At 39.6% G+C, this 15,825-nt stretch overlaps 1 protein-coding gene across 3 annotated transcripts in view; it reads left to right on the top strand.

Annotated features, from left to right (window-relative positions):
- The window catches only part of DISP1 (dispatched RND transporter family member 1), a 90,000-nt gene that overhangs the window by 37,408 nt on the left and 36,767 nt on the right, over positions 1 to 15,825 (top strand). The window contains exon 1 of one of the 3 annotated variants that reach the window (XM_027721276.2): positions 10,517 to 10,571. The exons of the other annotated variants lie outside the window; for them this stretch is intronic. The gene's annotated coding sequence lies outside the window, so the exon portion shown is untranslated. Of the gene's footprint in view, positions 1 to 10,516; positions 10,572 to 15,825 lie in introns of those variants that run through there. 3 annotated transcript variants of the gene reach the window in all.

Below are 15,825 nucleotides of genomic sequence, written 5' to 3'. Positions count from 1 at the left end.
TTTGAAGTCGTGAGGCTTTTGTGAAGTACTATGCAGAATCCAGTAATGCACAGCACAATTTTCCTTGAATTTACCTCCCTCTGAAAGCAGACACATGTGTTTCACCCATGCCATTTTAATGGAATACAACTTTATTTGCTGTCACTCATGTGTTTACCTGCAGCCCTGCAAAGTGGCTCATCGTGGCTGGTATGTTTTAGATGTGTTCTGTGCACATGAAGGCTGACTGTTCTCAGTCATCCTCTGGCTGATAATCTGAAGAGTATGGATGCTCCTGCTCAGTGTTTACAGTAGCCATGCAAGTAGCTTAGAAATGCAGCACTTGTGAAGAAAGTCACAGAAGATAATGATGTCGTTGAACTGTTGACTTGTTTTCTCCCAAAGAAAAAGTGCAGTCATTCAAGAAGAAACCTGGGAAAATGCCTTCAGTGGCTTTACCAGTTGTACCCCACTATGTTTTAGTATTGAATTAGAATGCTAATCACTGAGTTCTTTTCCATCTTGTCCTAATGAAAGAAATTCCTGTATGTAGGGGACTAGAATTTCAGTTTGTAAGCGTTTCAAACACAGCCCTTTGTTTCTGCTTTGTTATTTTGTGAGAATTCAAAACTAGTTCAGAAATAACTTGTTTTACAGAAAACCTACAGCCAGAAATTGTGCCATGCTTATCACTGCAATTTACAGCTCTACCTTTTAGTTACATTCTGTGTACTGCATGCTTTTCCTTTAGCAATTTTTGAAAGTTTCTCTTTATCCTTAGTATCAACTATGAAGCCTATTGCTTTTACAGAATGTACTGTTGTATACACATTATAGGTGTATGTTCTCCTAAGCAGACCTAAATCATCAGTGCCACTGAAAGAAGTGCATCTCCCCACTCCAGCTGGTTATCCTTACCTGTTATGGTCACCATCCTTACACCAACAAACAAACGTGTGCAAGTATGTGGCGAGTTGAATTTAGAAAATTTATTGGGATTAAAACTAATCCCTGAAGAGGAAGTGTGTGGATGAGCGTGATGAGCACATGTTCGTGTGAAAGGCACTTGCCTCTTAAAATTACCACTTAGCTTTGAAATTCCTTGTCCTCTGACCTCAGGCCAAGCATTCCAGGTTCCTTTTTCTCCCTTTTTCCCAACCCCCTTCCCCTTGAAATGTGCAGCTTGCTCTTACCCCTGGTTTATAATATGCCAGTAATCAAGGAGCTCAGGGTCACCTGTTCCCGCTTGCTATGCACAGATACTGTTGGTCCTGCCTGGCATCTCACACTCAGTTGTACTGGAAAGGCAGAAAGAACACTGATGGATATTACAGTCTCTTCTAATGCCTAGCAATAACTTTGTGTGCCTTTGCCTTTGAGTAATATGACCAGATCCGTGTGATGCTTTTTTTGTTCGCCATGAGGAAAAAAAAATGTAGTGGATATGTTATGCAAGCATGAAGAACAAGTCATCCAAAACTGATTGGGATGCTTCCCTCAAGGTCAGATTATTTTTTTATTTTGCCCCTAAAGCAAACTCTTTGGGAAAGCCTTTTTTTGCTGATAGATTTATGCATATGCTGTTTTTGAAAGGGCATATGTAAAGATTAATATCATCTGACAAATAGAGCAATCTTTTTGCGGCTGCTCTTTTTTCAATAGCTGATTGGGCTGGGAGTTCTTGCTGGGAAGGTCAGTATCTTATGCATGCATTGCTCATACTAAAATGGTATCTGGCTGGTGACTGTTAAGCACTAGACTAAACAAGGCTGTTCTGTAAAATAAGATTTAAAATTATAAAAAGAATATTCAGGTTTTAATATCTGAACACTCGTTATAAAGGTTCAATGGCTTGGTAGTAAACTGATTTCTTAGCTTTATTAAAATCAGCAGTGCCTGTGCCCTGGAACAGGTACTGGCCCAATTAAGTGAGCTGAAAGCAGGGTAGCTGCAAGGGGGCCAAGCTTTTCTCCCAGCCATGGACTGGCCGTGCAGCTGCTGCTGCCCCAGGGCTGCCAGAAGGCTTGGGCAGCTGCTGTTCCCTTGTCTCCATGTCCGGTATGGAGGTGGTTTGCTGGTGTTGACTTTGTACAGCTGTGGTACTGCAAGCATGTACCCAGTCACTCTTCTTTGCCAGGATATAAAAAAAAAATCTCCAGTTTTAGTCTCTAATGACCAGAAGTGACTAGTGTTCTCGCAATTCCCATACCCTGGTTTCTTCTGCAGACTGGTATCAGTCCTGCTGCTTCAGAGTCCTGATCCTCAGAGCCTGGGTACAGAAAGAAACTGTACTCCTAAATACATTTCAGCACCTGATCCTCTTTAGATTCCTTAATTCTTACAATCTGATACTAGAGTTCATGTAACCAGTAGAGAACCGAATCCTATTGCAGTGATTCTGGTGGAAACTGAGCATGTTTAACCTGTAGTAATTGGAAAAAACCACTATTGTCCAACTGAATTTCTGCATACATCAGACTGTAATAAAAGTAATCTAATTGAAGTCTGTTCTTGAATTCCATCTTTAAGTAGGTATCCAACTGTATTTATTGACTGTAAATCTCAAGAGGTACCATCAGGTTTGAAAAGCATTCAGGAACATCACCTTAGACATTTGGTCAATACTGGACATCTTCAACATAAAAACCTGGTTTGTTAAATGGACTTTGTGCAGAGAAGTAATATATCTGGGTTTGTAATGCAACAGTAATGCAATTTTTGTGTGCCCTGTGCTTTTCCAGAGGATTTTTTTATTTGAGAATTGATCAGGAAGGTATACAATTGCAATTTTGTACTGACAACACAAGTTTTGTACTGTACACTCAAGAACTGTGTGGCTCCAAGGAACCTGTGCACTGCAGAAAATGCCAAAGCAGTTTTTTGAGAAGACATGCCTCCCTACCCCCAGGCTTAGTACAAAAGAAAGAGAGATAGCATAAAAACAAAGTAGGGGAATGTTACGTGGGTGTTTCATAGTTTAGACTTGTCTCAAAGTTTTTGCCTTAGAGTAGCAGGTGAAACAACCATGGATCAAACTTAGTGAACAGCTTTGGAAATTATGTGACTTGCATATGATAACCAGTATTTTAGTCTAAACAGTGAACTCGGAGGGTCCCAGAGAAATCTGACATCTCCTTCTAAAGCTGTGGAGGTTGGTGCTCTGAAAGGTCTGGTTCTTGATTTATCTGAATGCATGAGGAATTCCCAGGCTCACATCTGTTTGCTAAGAGACAGCCAGAGAAGACTGACTTCCCATTTCAGGGGCTGTGTTTGAGTAAGCCTGTGGCAGGCAAGCAGCCTAGTGAGCAAACATTGAGTCTGTGCTCAAATAGCATTTTCTCTTGCCTTGTCTGTCAGGCCTTCGTTAGTGTGTCAGAAAAGCTCACATCAAATAAGAGGTCCTCTGTGGGCTCTAGCAATGCTTGTTTACTCCAAACACTTAGATCTTTTTTTTTTTTTTCCTGAAGAAAGAGATTAGCTTTGATGCTTATTTCACTTTCCTAATGAGGAAAGGTGAAGGTACAATGTTGGTTATGCACAAAAGGAGAGGGAGCTCTTTCATGCATTGTTTGAAGGTTTAGGCAGTTAATTTTGAAAATCTTTTAGAAGAGAAAGTAAGTAAGAAGTTGGTAGGGGTTTCCACTTCTGTTTTACTAAGCCAAGGGAACAGCATGGTGGGTTGAATGTTGAACTTGCAATAGGTAGAAGGAGTGTTTCAGAACTACAGTTGTCACCTAGTTTGCTCTTAAATGAATAGCAAGAACCTTCTACTTAGCTGTGTAAGTGAATGAAATGAACAACAAAATGAATAATTTTCTGATACCTGCAACATAAAAGTTTATTTCACACATAGCTGTTTATATTACATAAACATTATATGGCAATACTTATGCAGTTGTAATAAATATTGGTGTTACACTTTCAGTTCCCCTAAATTAAGTTCAAAACAAGCCCCTGTCTTAAAAATAATTGATACCTTAGTGTTCTAAAAGAATCCCTTGCATTGCAAGACTGTTTCCTGAGCTAAGAATATGAATTTGACAAAAGCAACTTTTCCTTCCTTTGCTTCCCTAACTCATATAGAAATAGTGGTATTTGTGGTATCTGGACTATATGTTGCTAATATAGCTGCATATAGCTAATCTGTTGCTATATGAATTTCTCCAAATGATGAGAGAAAGGCAGCTCTTTGTTCTTTCTTTGATTATAGACAAGTTAACCTTCATGTGGTAACTGTAACAATATTAGTAAGGCACATTTCTCCTGTAGTGGAAAAAAATTATACTGCAGTAGTTGCTTTCGCTAACATCAGGCTGGTGGTTGTAATTTAAGTACTGGTGTTGTAGAAGTGGTAGAATTACTGCTTTTTATGTCACTTGTTTATTTTATGTTCAGATAAAGCATTCTGTTAGTTTTTCCCTCTGGTCAGTCTGGACTATTTTACAAGTGACATTATACATGTTTGCACTTACATAAGATACACTCACATTTAGTTACTTCATAGTGGAAAAGGTACACCTGTGAGAAAGGAATGTGAATGAGAAAATGTAACTGTGTGTAAACATGTTTATGCAGCTGCATTTTAATGTAACTTATTATTGGAGCACTCTGCTTAGAGAATGAAACTTTTATAGCTGAAGACAAGCTATTAAAAATTTCTTCAAAACATTGTAAGCTGTAGATAAATCAAGTATAGATATTCAGTTCTGCTTCCAAATTTATTTGTATGTTTAACAAGTTTTCTTGATATTAGTATTTGAAGACTATTTGAGATGCTAATAAAACTGTCTTATAAACTTTCCTTATTAAAGCATTTTTGCAGATTATTAAATCTGATGTTTTCTTCTGTTTTTCATGATTAATACACAACTTTGGTTTTTATTTTCGTAATGTAAATAATTTCATCCAATGTGGGGAATTTTAAAACTTAATAGCTTTTTAAGACTTTTGTGTGATGTGGGACTTGAGTTACTGTGGAGCCTCAGATATGCGTTTCAATGCAGAGTACATGTGGTTTGGAAACATGGAAGATAAAAGGTTTATGTCTATTAGATCTCCACTCAAAAAATCATTAAATTTATGTATTTATGCTCTGTAAGTAGGTAAAACAAGACAGTCTTATATGTTGTAAAACTCAACCTTCACATAATCTGATTTAAAATCTCAGGATCTCAGCGAAAAAAGTTAGAGAAATACTGCTAGTGCCTTGTTGCAGTTGGGGGAGGTGGGGGGAAGGCTGTAAAATGTCATTATCATACTTCGAGAGCTTTTTAAAGGAATCAATAAAGGAAATAGTTTAGAATCAGGCTGTATTTGTTTGCAGATTCATACTGAACTGACTCTTTAATTACACTAGGGACTGAGAGCACATTGTTCTAGGCACCTCATGAACAATGGAAGACCCTCTTTTACCCCCAGAAATTTATTTCTGTGCTTCAACTTTTAGTGATATCTAAGATGATATGACTTTAAATGTCCAGTTTCCAGAATATTAAAAAGAATATGTTGGTATCTGTTTTATTTAATGTCATGTGTAGAGTTTAAATTTTCCAAATCCAAGCCAGAAGTCATTTGCTTATCTTAAAAAAAACCCCAAAAAACCCCACCACCAAAAAAAAAAAAAAAAAAAAAGAAAAAGAAAAAAAAACAAGCAAAGAAAAAAACTACCCCCAAAAATGCCAAAGAAACTAAACAACAAAAACAACAATGAAAAACCCCACCTGAATAGAGCATGATCAGTGAGCATGTCTTAACATTTCCACTGTCGCTAGTGCTGGAGAAAAAACTGCTTTGCAAGGCTTAAAGATTTTTCAGCCTGTAAAGTCACTTAATTCTCAGCCTTTCTCGAGGTTATCAATTATGAAAGATTTTGTGATGAAGTCTGGATGAGTGAAAGCTGGAGAAGGACAGTCAATTCACTTCACGTCATCTATTGATCAGACAGTATTTCATCCTTGTGGAGTCTGAAAATGGAGGACTCAATACTTAAGGCTTCTGCCTTAGGCATATGATGATACTGAATCAGTTTTGCTCATATTACAACCCATGTTTATAAGAAGGTCTGTCTTCTCCACTTCAAGGGGAAGAAAAAAGAGTGTAGAAGAATGCCAATGTAAGAGGATGCTAGTTTTTATAGCAAATATCTTGTATTTAATTCACTTCCTTTTCTTTGTCCTGTATCTCAAATAAATAAACCCACAGATCTAAGTACCAGTTTTTCATTGGTGGGTGCTTTTGGTTTTATATTTTACAATATTCTCTTTCATCTCTGGATGGGTAACTTAGATTGTGAATTAACTCCAATACTCAGAGGCTCCCCGATGCCAATTTCGAAAGTTTCCAACTCCGTTTCCTTACAAACACAACCGTTCTCTTTTCAGGCTCAGTTTATGTCTGGGAGAAGACAACTCCAATCTGTGTGGCTGCAGTCTCAGATAAGCTAGTTGGTGTCTTCACCTCATATTTCTGGATGGAAGAGCATGTGGGAGCCCCATGTAGGCTCTTTTGAATACCTCTGCAAAATTGTCAGGTGTGACAATCTATGGCAGTCTAATAATCTCTGATGATAGACCTAATAATCTCTGATGTATCAAACTGACTCAGCCCAAATCACTTTCTCAATACTGTGCTGGCACATCCCATGTGCTGCTAGAATCTGGAAGATCACAGCATGTGCCCTCTGTGCCTCTAAATAGTTAAAATAGATGCTGTTATCTTTAGTAATACTTCAAGTGCTGCACAAAAATATACTTTAGTATAAAAAGTAGTAAATGAATGGTTGGTCCCTACCATATTTCTCCTGCTACATTGTTTATTTTAAATGGCATTTGGTAAATTGCCTGCTGCAAGTACTGGGCTGTAGCATGTAAGAGGCAACAGAGAATATTGCGTCCAAGAAAAAAAACACCAGCCAGGAAATTCTGTAGGTGGATAGGAATTGTAATAAAAATTCAGTGTAACTATAATAAAATATGTGCAGAGTATATGTGCCACGTGCAAGAACTCATTTTGTCATTTTAACCTTTAATTGGCTCTTTTATTCCATACTCCCTTACTCTCCCCAGTTCATTAGCAATTCAGCAGAATTCCTACAGCACCTCTGGTCCCCTCTGTCTGGCCTTCAAGGATTTCAGAAGCCTCTGGGCTTCTTCCCCGAGCATTCGCTTAGTCCTTCAGCATGAATTTGTCCCCAGAAAACCCCAGACTTCCTCCAGCTCTTATTAACATCCAACACTGTCAAAGTCTTTCAGCTTCTTCTGAATCTCTCTTTTAATCTTTAAGAGAGTGACACTGTGATGAGAAGAAGCCGTGGTTAATGTCATATTAAGCTCAGAAGGGCAGATGAAGGCATCCAGCTAAGAGAAAGTACAGGGCACAGCTGCACCTACAGCGGTGCAAGGGTGGCAGCTCTTGATCCTGGGCAGCCAAAGGTGGGAGAAGAAGTGGCTGACACTGGCATTGCCTGGTGTCTTCAGTTTAGGAGAGGCTGCGAAAGGGTCATGGCCAAGTATTGCAGCTCTTTGGGTCTTGTTGGAAGAGAGTGGTTAAACTTGATGCATTAGAACACAGTGTGTCAGCCCTGCTCTGTAAATACAAGCTTTGGGGTTTTTTGGACTCATCTTCTTACATATTATACAGGCTACAGTTCATTTGAATATCCAACATGGTTATCATCATAACACTGTTTTCTGTTTTCCTAAGTATTGCATAAAGAGTTCTGGGAACTCTATTGGTATTTTTACTACTACTTGATTTTGTTTGTTAAGCATACCATGAAAAATATTATTTTAAAATCTCAGTTAAAAAACCCCCAAACACTATGATAGAAAAATGGACAAACCATCTCTTATGATAACTAACTTTAAAGAATTTTTCTCTGATCAGAACATGAAAAGTACTTTTGTTTACCCAGAGCAGTGTGTCTTTCTTCAAGGGGTTGAAGTTAAAATCACAAATTTTTAAGTGATCCACAAAATCTAAAAACTAATAGTTTTAAAGATGGCATAATAGTAAAATTTTATTCTGCTAATTTTCTCTTTACTGGGTAGTGAAACTTTGGGTAGTGAAAGTTTGAGAGTTTGTTTTATGATAGAAATTCTGTCGCTTGTAAAATGTCTTGGTAGATCTATAGGTAGGTGGAACTTCCTGATGCGTGGAGCATCATATTGACTTAAACCAGGGCTGAATTAGTAATGCAGATATCCTGCAGATTCTCTGTGTAGATGCATTTCCAGTGAATAGAGCAGAGTGTTATTTCTCTTCTACAGGCTTCCATGATCAAATTTGACATCCCTGGTCTGCCTTGAATCAGTCAAAATTCTTCCATCCTTTCCCACCTTCCCCTGGTTTTCCTGTACCTGCACTCCATATGGTGCAGAGCCCAATTTATTTCCTAATCACTTGCAAATAAAGAAGTCACCATTTGTCTGATATTGCATTTAAGTTTGATGCAGAAGGGGATGTTAAAGGATGTATGATGGAAGTGTCCATACTAGGAATTTGCTGGTGGGACACTGCACAACTGCATCTCTGCAAGGCTAGAGTGTAGCATGGGGGAAAGGTTTCTTAGCTCTTGGTGTTGAGTTTGGTTTTCAGATACTGTAGAGGCAATAATCAACCATGAGTCTGTAATTCAAATATATGATACACTATTTAAATCCCATTTGGACAGGAATAATTTTATTAAGCATAACCTATGAACATACATTATACATTCATTTTACTGTTGTTCTTTGGAACAAAGTATCTGCAGTAAATTTATGTAATAAGAAATTATTTTCTGCAGTGCATATAATCAAAGAGTTTTAGTAGACTAATCCTTTAGATTTTTATAGTACTTTTCCTTATAGATATAAAAGCAGTGAGCAAATATTATATGCCTCTTGTCACTTCTTTGAGGTGGTTAGCAAATACAAGGGATACAGTATCTACAGTGAACTGATGCACAGTAATATTTACACATTTAAGAAATACTTTTATTAGTAGATATGTTTCTCAAAAATATGTGGAATTGTGTCACTTTGGAAAAGTAACTTTGAGATTATTCTTCTGATGCTCCCAGGATATATTATGCATTTCACATATTCAGAAAGTGAACACTGTATTGTAGTGCTATGTTCGTTTTGAATTATGGTTAAGAGTTGCCTGCTTTGTGGTGGTGCTGGTTTGCTCAGTAAATACATTTGAGTTTCTTTTATAGGAGCTGACCTGGATCATTGGCACTGAATGGCTCTACCTTAGAATAAAAGCAAGTTTTCTGTTAAAGAATCCATTAATGTTAGAAAAATGATGTTTTAAATAGGATCGAGAGTGTGGGGGAGATGAGACAAGGCAGCTGATGCCAGTGAAATTTTCCAGTTGAAGCTCAATGAGAAAGTCAAGGAAGACTGGTTTAAAAAAAAAAAAGTTTCCCCTTAAAAGAGGGGAAGCAGCACAGTTTCTCACGACCTGCTAAAGACCAGATCCAATGACCAGGAAGAGCTGCCATGTGTAAAAACGTGGACCAGAATTGGGATGCAAAATTCTAAGGTCACACTAAGGGAAACTGAGCCTCAGTGTTTTCCTTTGGTTAGATTTATTTGCTTTACAAAGAGTAAAGATGCTTATAGATGAGAAATTCCTTTTGCTCCAGCCACTTAACTTGATGCTGAAATCAGAGCTCCTTTCAGCAGAGGGGAAGGAGAGCATTTCTAAAAGCCTGTCAGCTTTTTGAATTGTGACCATGGAGTTTTCAGGGTTTTGCATCGTCTTTAATAATTAAGTTTATATTTATTAAGTCTTATAAAAAATGTATCTGAGAAGTATGTGGAGATGGTTACTTTTGAACTACCAGGTCTTCAAGTGCTCAAATGTGGAAGATGCTTTATTAGGTACAAATACCATGCAATCTGGTGGAGTAAAAACACCTTTATCCTGTCGTGGTTTTTTTTTTTATTGTTGGAGATCTGTTAGAGATTTGTAGCCACAGAGCAACGTTTTGTAAGAAATGCCTGATGTAAGAAGAGCTTGGGGCTGGGGGACAAGCCACTGCCGGGAGGTAGTGAGTGCTGGAATGAGTTTGAAAAGCACTCCAAATGACCCTCGGTGCTGTTTTCGGTCTCCCGCTTTCCTCAGCGCTTTCCCCTTCCAAATATATTGGTGGCAAAGTGATGCCACTTGTGCTTTCCACGTAGGCGTGTGCTCGGAGGCCTGACGAGGAGCCCGCGGGTCGCGCCGCCGCGGTAGGGGCCGGCAGGTGAAGCTGCAGCGCTGGGCTCAGATCCCCAGACCAGCCTCCGCCGAACCAGAGCCGAGGGGGCTGGGACCGAGGGCGGGAGCGGCCCCGGGGCTCCCGCGGCAGCGGGAGCGGCGCAGGGAGGAGCCGGCGGGCGCTGCCAGCGCCGTGACCTGCCGCGGGGAGGGGCGGCCCGGCCCGGCTCCGGCACGGCCCCGACCGGCTCTGCCCGAGCTGCGCTCCCCGCCCGCGGCCACTGTGGGGGCGAGCGGCGGAGCGGGTCCGGCTGCGGAAGAGCGGGAGCGTAGCCGGGGGATACCTGGATCGAGAGGGGGCTGCTGCCACCTCCTTCCTGCCGATCTGCTCCGGCGAGCGGCTGGTGAGTGTCGAGAGGTGCGTCCCGTCCGGTCGCTTCGGACCTGGCCGTGCGCTCAGAGAGCGTGAGGATGTAGGTTGAACTTAGTGGGTGCAGGTTGAACTTAGTGCGTGCCTTCAGTTTATTTACGCTGCCAATGCTACTTAGTAGGGCTTGTGAAAGACTGCAGCCGGGTAGAAGTGCCGGAGAGCTTAGCACAGGACCGTGCCAGCGCTGAAGAGCGCGGTGGGAAAAGTAAAGCGCCCCCCCGACTCCAGATCCGGCTCTTTGAACAGATGCGCCGTGATAAAAGTGGTATATGAGGTTTATCATTTGACCTTCGGAGCGCGGCTCAGCAAATGGGAGACTTAAAACCAACTCATGCTTGGGAAATGAAGCGGGAAACAAAAAAAAGTTCTCATGTTTAGCTTTCGAAGAAAATTATTGCTGGACTGCCAATGTAAAACTGCTTTGCTGTGTTTTCTGTCGCTAAATGCAAAGAATGCCCTGTATTTATCAAATAGGTGTGACTGCTGATGTGTACCTGCCTGATGTGCCCTGACATTCTCACTGAGTCTCTGCTTTCTTTAATATACAGTAATTGTGAAATTATGTTAGTATTTCTGTTAAAATGTGAAGAAAAGTGCTATTATTAGTAACAATTCTTTAAAGATGTTCAAACATAGCTTTTAAGTTTGCATAGAAAACAAAAAATCTGATTCTAAGCAGATGGTCGAGAGGTTTCTTAACCTTTTATGTAATGCTAATATAGTCGTGGTGATGGTAGGTAGAGCTGGGGCTGTATCCTAAAGAGTGTTTGTTGCTTTTGTGTCCCTTTACAGCTGTAATAATTTAAATGTTAATCCCACAGCCTGATGAAGTAAGAACCTGTGGAACGTTCAATGCAAGTAACTCTTCTTACATCCAGAAGGAGACATATTTTGGTTTCCCTCCCCCTCTGTGTAAGCAGGATTAGAGCTATTTTTGATCAGAATATTTGCTATTACAAAAATTTAAATGTCTTTCATATGGTAATGGAAAGTCAGTAAATTGTGTAAATAAGATTTGGTGCGATGACAGTGTGGCAGTTATAAGCAGTGTTATTTTAACAGCTTCCTGTGCTCCTAAACTGTGCTGAGATATACCTGTTTTCCAGAACTATGCACATTTTTTCTTGAAGTAGTATGGTTCCAATAATTTCTGCTTGTAGCTGTATCTCATTCCAAAACTCAGAGTATTTGAAGCTTTTTTGGATTTTCTTAATACATTTTTTTTTTCCGTTTTCCCTACATAGATGTGCTTCGGGGGTCTTTTTGGTTTTTTTGTTTGGGTTTTTTTTAATAAAACCTTAAGATCATACAGAAATTCTGGAAAAGAATTCAGGGCTTCTTGTTGTTGCATCTACCTATAGTTTAATTATATTTATTGTAAATTTTGATTTTGGAAAGGTTTTGTAGGTAAAGCACTGCAGTCGATTTCTTTAGTCAAAGCCCTGCAAATGATTTTTAGAAATGGTCTGCTGTTGTTTTGCTGCCTGTGCCAGGAAAAGTAACTTTAGCTTAAAAGAAAAGCAAAATCTATTTCTGAAGGACTGAAGAATACTGGTTTTCCCACCCTTTGCAGTCTCTCCCAGCTCTCTCACCCCACAGCTGTCGCTGGTGGGTCAGTTCATGTGCCAGCTTGGCAGTGCTGGTTTGCCAGTGCCCAACTGTACATGAGCTGTGGTCCTGGCATGGTGACATCTGGAAACTCCCTGTCACAGGAATTGCAGTTCCCAAGCCAGCCTGCGACAGAGGAAATGAGCTCATGGTGTCTCAGGTTCGGGAAGGGACAGCTTCTCAGCCTCACAGGCTGTGGAGGCAGATGGCAGGGATAGCTGGCTCTCAAAACACTTGGAGGTGGGGAAATTCCCCTTCTACAACCCTCTTCTGCTTCGTAATTGTCTTCTAACCTTATGGTACAAGTACTTAGATTGCTGAAAATCTGCTTGTTAATAGGACAACATTAGTTGATAAAGTGGGTATTTATAGACTGTGCAGAAAATAAACTGACCATAATGGAATTTCTCAAAAATAGGAGCTACATTGTATCAATCCTCAAAGTGAAGTGTCTGCATTAATAAATGTATCAGGTAAACTTGTGTGCTAACAAGAATTCAGGACTCTTCTAGAAGCTGAAATACATATATTTAATATACTTAAAATACCTGGGGGGGGGAAGGAAAAGACAGGCTTGGCTTGTTCTGGGAAGTATTTTGTACAGTGAAAGCTTTTCAGAGAAGACCTGGTGGTTAACAGCTGAAATGGAAAAGCAAGAATTGGGGTATTGAGAGAAACCAAGCACCGCATATGATAGCACTAGAGTAAGAGCTGGAGAATTTGAAAAATGTCTAGCTGAGAGCCAAAATGGAGATCAACAACCATAAAACATTAAAAAGCTGTTTGACTTGCTAAAGACCATTGCCATGATAGATAACTAGACATCTCCCATAAAGCCCAGTATCAAACACCAGGCACCACCTGTTACTCCTGAGACCACTGAGAAAAAGCAAAGATACAAAGAATTTTGGTTATGTGAAGGAGGAGAAAACCCTCCTTGAGAGTTGCTGTGCACTGGCTGGCACAGGAAGCAAAGTCTGGAGAGGATTTAACTGAATTTACAGATTGTGAGACCATGTAACCCATTTCCCACATTTAAAAACTTTAGCGTCTTAAGGGACTACAAGACCACTATAATATTTCATCTAGGATCAGACTGACAGGTAGTGCTGGGATTGTTAAATGTTTCTTATTTCAAAAATGCACTGCTTCTAGAATCCGGCTGGTTTAGATGAAATTCTAAAATAAAAAGATGTTTTTGTTACTTCACATATCATGTTCATCTCAGAACCACGGTGCTTTGTAGCTGACAGGTCTGCAAAGTCCATAAAACTTGGACTGGTCCAGCTGGCTGAGTAGTGCAATGCTGACTACAGATGAAAGGCTTTAGATAACTTTTAAATGAAATTTGAGTTTTGTCCTACCTTAAATGAAAAATTTAAAATTTTATAACAGGTTACTTTTGGTTTTGTGCAAGGTACAGATTTTGGTTTTTGGTTTTTTTCCTATATGGTTAAAGCAACCCTCAGCACTTGGCTGTTTGTCATCTTCTAAAGATCTATAAATTATCCGTACTAGTATACTAGGTTTCCATTACGTCATTCCCTCTTGGATTTGCACTTCTATCATTCCCAATTGCAGGCATTATGAGTCCAGATGGGATTTGTTGAACCAATGTTGTTTTAAGTCTGGCGTTTTGTTTTTTTTTAAGAAACCTAAATCAAAGAAAAATTCTTTCAGTTGCAGCCAAAGGAACAGGTGAACTTAATCCAACTCTAAAAAGAACATGCTAGTTGGGCAGCAGCGAGTCCTACGTAGTTTCAGTGTGGCACAGCATTACTTTATTTCCTCAAGGGCTTGCAATGCAGTTGGCAGATGTCTGCTGGGTAAACTGCGTTCATTGTTAGCTCCACAAATAATAGATGGATTACTCCATAAAACCGTCACGAAGTAATGTTGCCTTTGCAGACCATGGTACTTTCCAGATACAACGCTCTTCCGAGCTGTTGTTTTGAACTGCGTGGCTAAAGTGCTTTCTGAGCACTTACTCTTCTCAAGCACAGAGTAATTAAAGATGATTCTAGTTTTCTTCCCTTAGCAGTCCAGCTGGCATAATTTCTCAAGAGATGATCATGTTTAAAATACCTTGTGTCCATCTAGAGAGGTGGGTACCTAAGTGGGATGTATTAAACACGTAGGTTAACACTTTTTCTGATTGTATTTAGTCTTCTATTAAGTAGGGCTACCTGCATTAAAAGCTGTGTTTTCTACAGCCTCATTATTCAGAATACCTGCCCAACTGCTCCAGAGCTTTCAGGTATAAATTCTTATAAGTGAAAACCCCACCTTATTGGAGAATACCAGATCCTAAAGCAGTCTGAGGAATGCAGCAAAAATAAACATTGAAAGAATACAGACTTCTCAAAGACTGCATTATCAAAGATTCTTATTTTTAGTTTTTTTTCATTATGAACATGTTCTTTGATTTCCCATGCCCACTTCTTATTAAAATCTGACTGTGCTTTTAGTTGTTGCATTTTAACTGGCTTATTTGCTCATCCTCTAAAGGAAAGATTCTCGGTTAACTGTTTCCTTGGGTCATTGTTAAATCTCTCAGGAAGTTCCCAGTCACTGCAGTTGTGGCAGAGGAGACAAAATACGACAGAGAGATAAAAATGTAATCTAAGAATCTATTTTAGTGTGACAGCTGCAGGTGAAGTTTTGCTGTCAGTGGATTTGCAGTCACTTCTATAGAGCGTGACACAAATGAAGTACCACTCTACAGAATTTTTAATACCCTTAAACACAAATGAAACCAAACTCAGATGACATTAGACTTGTCAAATTACATGACTGTCTTGCATTTCTTTAAAAAAAGAAAAGCTGCAGAACCAAATGAAAATGTACAGCCCAGCTCACATTCTAGAGAATTGAGTCCCAGTTCTTCTTAGCTATGACTGAATGAAATACTTAATCAGATGGCTACCTTAGCATGCAAAGTAGTCTGTCTTACTTTAATATTGAAAAAGGTGCTTCCGTTGCTTTGCTCAGAAACTCCATGGAAGTGGACAGAACTCAGTAGTTTCTCAGGGCTTAGGAATAAAGGAAGAATCAGCTTGATCTGTTAAAATTTTTATAGCTTGAAATGGTTCATGAATAGCTTGTTCAAAAGGAGAACAAAGGTAGAATTATATGTTGTGGTACTGATGGCGATCTTTTCTTTGAATTTACTGGTTCTAAAAAGTCTTTCTGAAGACAGTGTTTAAAACAAAAGGTATGTGGGTAGATATTACATCCGTTGAAAATAAAGCATTTTATCTTTGATCATATTAAATGGAAGCTACTGGACTGTCTGGAACAAAAGTTATTAATTCCCGTGTCAGTGTTCACAAGGGGCACAGATACACCAAAGGGCCCAAGCCTGTGTGTCCGTGTTGGGATTGCCCAGCTGCTGTGGGCACAAGTCAGCTCGCATCTCTGTTTGGAACGTGTCTGCCTTGTGCATAAATGTGTGGTTTCCTTTATAAAGTGATTTGAAACAGCTACTAAAAATTACGTGTTGGTATCTCAATTGCTGCAGGTGTTATGGGCCTAAAGCCAAAGGATGGTGGGTCTGTCTTCTTGAAGGGCTAGATGTTTGCAGTATCTCCATGCTTTATTTTCAGTAATTCCAGTAGACA

This window comes from Pipra filicauda, unplaced genomic scaffold (assembly GCF_003945595.2).
Source record: "Pipra filicauda isolate LSUMZ 115617 unplaced genomic scaffold, ASM394559v2 scaffold147_size4022426_pilon, whole genome shotgun sequence".
Lineage (NCBI taxonomy): Eukaryota > Metazoa > Chordata > Aves > Passeriformes > Pipridae > Pipra > Pipra filicauda.
Note: the sequence above shows the minus strand (reverse complement) of the source record. Positions and strands in the feature narration are given on the sequence as shown.